Below are 7,617 nucleotides of genomic sequence, written 5' to 3'. Positions count from 1 at the left end.
TGTGGCGAGTCTTTCCAGTAACATTTACTGCACTACAAATGGCTAAAGAGCAATCTATATCTTAAAAGGTAACTAGTACAACAGTTGAGTTCAGGAAATTAATGTTTTAGTACATTGTGCTCCAGTTTTAGCCAACATGCTACATTTTCCTTTTTGTTTGTCTGGGGGAGGGTTGGAGGAGCACACAAAGTGGACTTGAGGATTTCCATTGTACGAAAAGATATGACTCTGCAAGCAAAGCAGTGTAAGCTGCCTTTTTTCTTAAGACCTGGACATTTTAAGACAGAAGCTTTGCCAAACGTTACACAATTTTTTTATTATCAAATGAGAAAATCTCATTGGTTACATCGTCACATTGCTAGTCAGAGAAATGCTGCAGTGATGAAGAAAGTCAATGCTGGGTCAACCAAAGTCCTCATTTCTACAACATTCATTTACAGAGAAATAATGTTCGACACAGCCCAACACAACATTCTTGGCTTTCTTCACATTGAAGTCCCCCCCCCAAAATCTTCTAATGGGGTATTTCACTACATAAATTATAGTTCTTCATTTTTACAATTCACCCCAAACTGTACGAAAGATGTATCACACTAAAACTTCTAAAGCTGTTAGGAAATCCTTCACACATCGTCGTCATCCAGTGTGTCACTGCTACTTGTCTCTGTGTCATCATTCTCAATTGTGGGTTTGAAAGTGCTGTTTTTCCAAGGTCCAAACTTGAAGTCACAGGTCAGGCCATTTTTCAAAATGCCGTTTTTTCTCAGACCATTCTTCTGTAACTGTTCACTGATAACTTGGAATTCTCTCATTTCATCCTCAGTTAAAGGAGCACATGTTTCATCATTTTCACTGCCTTCCTGCCAGCCCATCTCCTTCAACAGTCTGTGTTCTGCCTCAAGTGAACTTGAAAGAACGTCAGTTTGCAGGAAGGTTGAAGAATGAATGACTTGTTGGGAAATCACTGAGACATTGCCATTCTCTTGCGGAATTTCATTTTCATCCAAGTTCCAGTTTATATCCCTTTCTTGGTGAGTGCTATTGCTGTTATGTAAATTAAATGAGTCTTCATCCTTCTCTGAGCCAGCATGGCTTTCATCTTCATGTTCCTCTTCTACTCTGTCCCTTTTCAATGCTTTCAAAAATTCACTCTTCTTATCAGTGCACATTCATGTCAGTTTGGTTAGAGGAGGCTGCTGATTAAGTTTGTCAACAGGTGAAGAGGAATTTGAGCAATTACACTCTTTCACTGAATTAGCTGATGGACTAAAATTCTTGGCAGTTGATTTAAAAGCATGAAAGTTGCCAACACCATATGTAGACTCATTGGGGAAAGAAGTCCCAACTTTATTTTCTTTAGTTTGGCTTTTCCATGGTATAGGTGTTATAGGTGGAGCAGCAGGTTTGGGGACTAAACCTTTATAAACACTGGGACCAGTTCCGTTCTTAACTGGCTGTGACTGAAGATTTCCTACTACTGGGAATCCAGATAGCTGTAAGTCTTTTGTATTACCTTTCTTAATGACCAGCATCCTTGGAGCTCTAGATTTAGGATTCAGAGGATATTCTAAGAGAGGAGCTTGGGAGATTTTTTTGGTTGGGTATGTGTGTGTCTGGGCGTGTAGGCCCCATACACCTGCAGCTAAAGATTTATTCTGATTTGGTTCTCTCTCATATTCAGGATTTAAAGATGGAAAATCCTCAGCCTCAAACTGTTTGCATTCTCTCTTATCTTCTTTCCTCCCAGTTTCATTGTCAGGTATGTTGTTTTCATGTAATCCTTGGCTTTTTCCAGAATGGAAAATACTGCTATGAGAACAGGAACTTCCACCATGGTATCTCTTTCAATGATCTATGTTTTCAGTACCATTTCTTCCATGTGTATGCCATCCATTTTTTTCTTTCCTTCCAAAGTTACCTCCATTAGAACGTCCAATACCAGAATCAAAGCCATCTGAAGAATTGTGTCGTCGACAATTCACATCATATCAGTTTTCTGTCCATGAAAAGTTTTCAGAATGCTTCTCAAAATTCAATGAAGAATTTGTTGATGATGGTGGAGTAGGAAAATTAAGCCAGGCTGGAGCAAAGTCATGCTGCGCCATTTAGGTCCAGTCTCTCCAACTCAGTGAAACAAGGCTTCAACACCTCATGGCAAGTCCAAATTCCAAGAGGACTGCACAGGAAGGTGTTGGTTTTTTCTCTGTAATCTTTATGTTTTCCAGTTTGTTTTTTTATTTTGTATCCTCTGAAATAATATCCAACTTCTTTGAAGATACTTAACCTATGACTATTTGACATAGAGTTACTTCAAGTCAGCTACCCATACTTCTGTTTTAAAGTTTTCGTATGGCTATCTCCAGAATTAGCCACGTTCCTTGGATTTAAGATCAAGAAGTCTTCTGTGTTATTCCATGTACTTGCCACGGTTGTACTTATCCACTCCAGATGAAATATCTAATTTATAAGCCAAAAAGCAAAAACAAAAAGAAAATTTCACATCTGAAAAGCATTCCTAAATATCATGACATAGACACACATAGCTATCTCAATACTACCATGCTGCTGGGAAACAGCAACATCTTAAATTTGCATGTAAATAAAAGATAAAAGGGAAAAAATTTTGTATTCTTTCAATGTATTCATTTAGAAAAGCTGTTCCATTGTGACATGAAAAGGACTGAAGTCAAAAATTCCTAAAACTTCTAATAAAGGTAAAAATAAACTGCCATGAAACTTCAGCAATATTTAAACAGTCATTTGAAACTGGTGAAACTATTCAGTATACAACTCAAACATATCTTACAGTTCTGGCTGAAGAACACCAATAACAGGGAAGGGGGGGCCAAAAAAAAAATACCACCAGCTGAAATACTTTTAACCAGTTATATAATCCGCTTGAATCAAAAATACTGAAAAAATGCCTGAGTCTCCCTTTATGTAGTTTGTTCAACTGTTCACTACTGTCAATTCACTTCAAAGACGACTCTTGCCAATTTTAATAAACTTCTGGGGCAAAATTATCCAAAAACATTGTAACTCCAATACGGCCACTTAAAATTATCCAGGCCTTTTACACAAAACCTAGAAGATGATCTTCATATCTGAGAAATTCAGTCACCTTCTGCTCCACCAGAGGTGCCCCTGGCCTGGGGGTACCACTGCTCGATCCCAGGAGGACATTTTCGGTACTTTGAATAATCCCCCTTTTGCCACTTTTCTCTCCTCCACAACCAGTCTCAGTCCTCAACACTTTTTTAAGGGCATTATTGGAAATGGGCATTCACTAGAAATGATCATTAGTAACTTTAAATCTAATCACATCCATGCTTAAGCTAGAACATCCCTTGGTCTCGAACTTACACCATTATCTCCCGTAGTTCTCAGGTCTTCAGATACAGACTGAATTACATCTCTGGATTTCTTGGCCTTTAAACTGGTCCCTTTCAAGGCACTTTGCCATGTCCAGCCAATGACCTAGGTCTCCAGCTGGCAGATCATGGGACACACAGTCATGTGTGTCCATTCTTTATAAGTCTCTTTCTATTTAGAGCAAACCATTGATTAATAGATATAGAGGTATAGTCTCTTTATCCAGAAAACCCTTACACTAGCATAGGTTTTGGTGCCAAGGTTAGTTCTAAGGCAATAGAATGCTAAGGATGAGTTTTCTGAATTGGTTCTGGAATTTGTAAAATTAACTCTCTAACCTGATTAGATTTCAAGATACTAATGATTATTTCTGGTAGTAAAGAAAGCACTGATAGTCCATGGCATAATCTGGCAATAGAGACACACAAAATAACTATATTGGCTGCCCCTAATCAGCCACCTATAAGAAGCAAGGAGCTGGGAGACTGTGTGTATTATACTTTTGAAAATTTTTGGAAAAATAGTGAACATAATAAAATTGGCTGGTTACTCTTAACATTGCTGGACAAAATGGTATAAGAAAAGGATGAACTCTGGGATTCAAGCTCCCGTCACACACGGTATGAATGACGTCAAAGTTTCTATGTGTGCCCTGAAGGAGACCATCATCTCTTATATCTGATACAGATTGCTGAAAGTCAAATACAGAATCTCATCTTACAACTCACCAAATTGTAATATGACACAACCTGAAGCTCTAGGTTCATAGGGTATCTACTGTTAAAGTGAGGGCATTGACGGGGAAAAAGTAGGATCCTACAGATCCAGATGGGGACATGTGAGAAAAACCTGGGTGATGCTGGGGACATTGAGCTCCTAAATTCTGATGAATTCTCTTTGCCAGTAGAAGAGGTCTTTGAACTCAATCTCAGAAGCCTTCAGGTCATTCCTGCAGGCTCTCCCACCCCCAGCAGAAGCAGCCTTTCCACACTGAGGGGGAAGTGGCCTCCCACCTCTCGGTGGTAGCAGCTTCCCCACCCCAGTGAAAGTGGCCTCTCCACCCCGTCCAAGAGGATTAACACTGCATTTCCTAAGAAACTGTACTGCCACCACTCTGGGAGGTCACCTTGTAAGACAATACTCATTTATCTCAGGACCTGCCTTCAAAATCCCTCTTTGCTTCTAGACCGATCACTAGACTCATCCCAGTAGGCCACTACAGGTGAGGTACAAAGCATGACCCCAAAGGAAGTACAGTGCACTCCAAAATAACTACTTGAGCTTTCTAATTCATACAGACAGAAATCCAGGGAACATATGTGGGAATGCATATATAATATTTGGGGAAATGGTGAAAGATATAGAAAGTTGAATCTAGCCAAACGTATTGACGTGGGCCAACTAAACAGAAATTGTGCATTTAATGTTGAGTTCAGGAAGTTAGAAAGGGCTCTACAGTTTGAGTAGCTGGCTAAAATTAGGGACCAAAAGGTGTCCCGCAGTGAGTGAACTGGAAATACCCAACCCACTTTGGTTTAATGTAGAGGAAGGGATTCAAAGTTTTAGGGAGATTGTAATGTTAGAGTGGATTTGTCATTTAAGGCCCACTCACCCACTCCGGGAGGGTCTACCTTTCACCACTGTTGTGAGAAATAAATATATGAGGGGAGCCTCAACATCCTTGAAGAGCTCTGCAATTGCCCTTCTCTGTAGGCCGGACCTCACAGTGGGAACTACAGCCTCTGAATTGGGAAATCTAGATTGGAAAACCAATTGGAAGTAATTGGATCCTGGAGTTCAGGGGCCAAATAGCAGTACTTAACAGGCAAAAGAAAGCAGGGTCAATTATCATAGTGCACAGTAGAGTTAAAGCAGCAGTCAAAATACTCTGCCTTGTACAGACTTACAGCATGGGCTAATCAATTGATCATGGTGTTCCTAGAACTAAAATAGGAACTGCATTCTTTCTTAACCTCAGTAAGCAGAAGTTTTAGGTCAAGTGAACCAAGTCTAACCTGTATCATAAAAATGAAATTAAAACGCTTTGATCAATTTCCAGACCTGAGATAGTTTAGGGACTCACAACTCCTTGAAGAAAGGGGAGGTAAGGTCCTCTGAAAAAGGAGCTAATTCACTACTTAAAACTTATATTAATATTTCTCCCAGATTCCTCCAAAGGGACTTATGGCCTTTTCACAGAGTGTGTGTTGGGTACAAGGAAATAATCACATCTTTCCAGCACTACTGGACACTGGCTTTGAACTGACACACTAATTCCAGGAGACCCAAAATGTCACTGTGGTCCTCCATGCAAAGTAGGGGATTATGAAAGGCAGGTGACCAGTGGAGATTAGCCCAGTTTCATCTCACAGTGACACTAATGAGTCCCTGAAACCTTCCTGTGGTTATTTTCTCAGTTCTAGAACACTTTATTGACATAGATAAACTCCAGAAGCTGGCAAAACCTCACCTTGGTTGACTGACTTGCAGAGTAAGGTCTCTTACCATGGTAAAGGCCATGAGTAAGCCACTAGAACTGCCTCCACCTGGGAAAATGTAAACCAAAAGCAATACCACATTCCTGGTGGACTTTAGACCACCATTAAAGGATTCAAAGTATGCAGGGATGGTAATTCCCACCAAACCCCATTGCAACCCACCTATTTGACCTGTGCAAAGACAGATGGTTCTTGGGGAATGACACAGATGTCATGAGTTTAACAGGTGGTGACTGCAGTGATAGCTGCTGTTAACAGATGTGGTTTCATTGCTTGAGCAAACTAACACCCCCAGAAGCCTGGTGCCACTTGTTGATCTGGCAAATGTCTTATTCTCCATACCTGTTCATAAGGTCCCACAGAAGCAGTTTGCTTTCTGGAGGCAAAACCAGAAAGACCACTTCATTTTCCAACCCCAGGGGAGTTGCTTAACTGAATCCTTAACTTTCCCAATCCTATGTCACAGTTTAATTGTCAGGAACCATCGTCACCTTCCTTTCCAAAGGTTAGTCCAGTGATCCACTGTACTGATGACACTCTCCTGTTTGAGTCTAAAGAGTGAGAAGTGGCTTCTACTTTGGATGTATTAGTGATATTTGTGTGACGGAGGGTGAAAAATAAACCAAACAGAAATCCAGGGACCTTCACCTGGGTAATCTACGTAGGGGTACAGTGGTGTGGGGCATGTTGAGATGTACCTTCTAAGGTGGAAAGTAAATGGTTGCATTTGGCCCCTCACACAACAACAACAAGAAAAAGAAGCACCGTGCGTACTGAGCCTCTTTGAATTCTGGAAGGAACATACTCCTCATTTAGGTATGTTACTACAGACCCATTAACCATTCAGATTTTGGAGCAAAGCCCTAAAATCCTGCATAGATAATTTCTCTCCTCTTAAGAAACAACTCTTGGCTTGCTACTGAGGTTTAGCCAACACTGAGTGCTTAACCACAAGAGACAGAATCACCATGTTGCCTGACTGAGGAGACTGTCATGAATTGAGTGTCATTTGACACATCAAGCCATAAAGCTGACACGCCACTGTCAAACAGAAGTGGTGTATGTGCAATTGGGCCTGAGCAGATCCTGGTGCATGAGTAAGTGGCATGAAGAAGTGGCAAAATACCCAGGGTCCTCACTTCTGCCCCATTGCCTTCCACCAGGCGGCACTTGTGCCCTCATGGAGAGTTCCTCACTGTCAGTTGGCAGAGGAAGAGAAGACCTGGTCCTGGTTTTACACAATATGCCAACACCACTCAAAAGTGCACAGCCCACTCTGGGACACCCGCGAGCACAGTGGTGAAGGGAAACCCTCTCAGTGGACAGAACTTTGAGCAGCGCAACTGGGTGTCACTTTGCTTGGGAGGAGGAATGGCCAGACATGCAATTATACACTAATTCATGAGCTGCGGCTGATGGTTTCACTGGATGGTCAGTGACTTAGAAGAAACATGATTAAAAAGTGGTGACAAGGAAATGTAAAGAAGCGGTATATAGATAGACCACTCTGTATGGACAAAAATCATGAAGATATTGTGCCCCATGTGAATATTCACTAAAGGGTGAGCATGGCAGAGGAGGGTTTTAATAATCAAATGGATGGGGTGACCCGTCATACAGATACCAGTCAGCCTCTTTCCTCAGCCACCTCTGTTATTGCCCAAAGGCTCATGAACAGAGTAACTATGGTGGCAGGGATATAAGTGATACATGGGCTCGGCAACATGGACTTCCACTCACCAAGATC

At 41.3% G+C, this 7,617-nt stretch overlaps 1 pseudogene across 1 annotated transcript; it reads right to left on the bottom strand.

Annotated features, from left to right (window-relative positions):
• Positions 1 to 623: 623 nt before the first annotated feature.
• LOC100950072 lies at positions 624 to 2,358 on the bottom strand (annotated as a pseudogene). Its single transcript, XR_001161079.2, has one exon. The product of XR_001161079.2 is annotated as a vasculin pseudogene (transcript).
• Positions 2,359 to 7,617: the final 5,259 nt, after the last annotated feature.

Source organism: Otolemur garnettii, unplaced genomic scaffold (assembly GCF_000181295.1).
Source record: "Otolemur garnettii isolate 467f Iridium unplaced genomic scaffold, OtoGar3 scaffold00016, whole genome shotgun sequence".
Taxonomy (NCBI): domain Eukaryota; kingdom Metazoa; phylum Chordata; class Mammalia; order Primates; family Galagidae; genus Otolemur; species Otolemur garnettii.
This window is presented reverse-complemented; position numbering and strand designations above follow the sequence as displayed.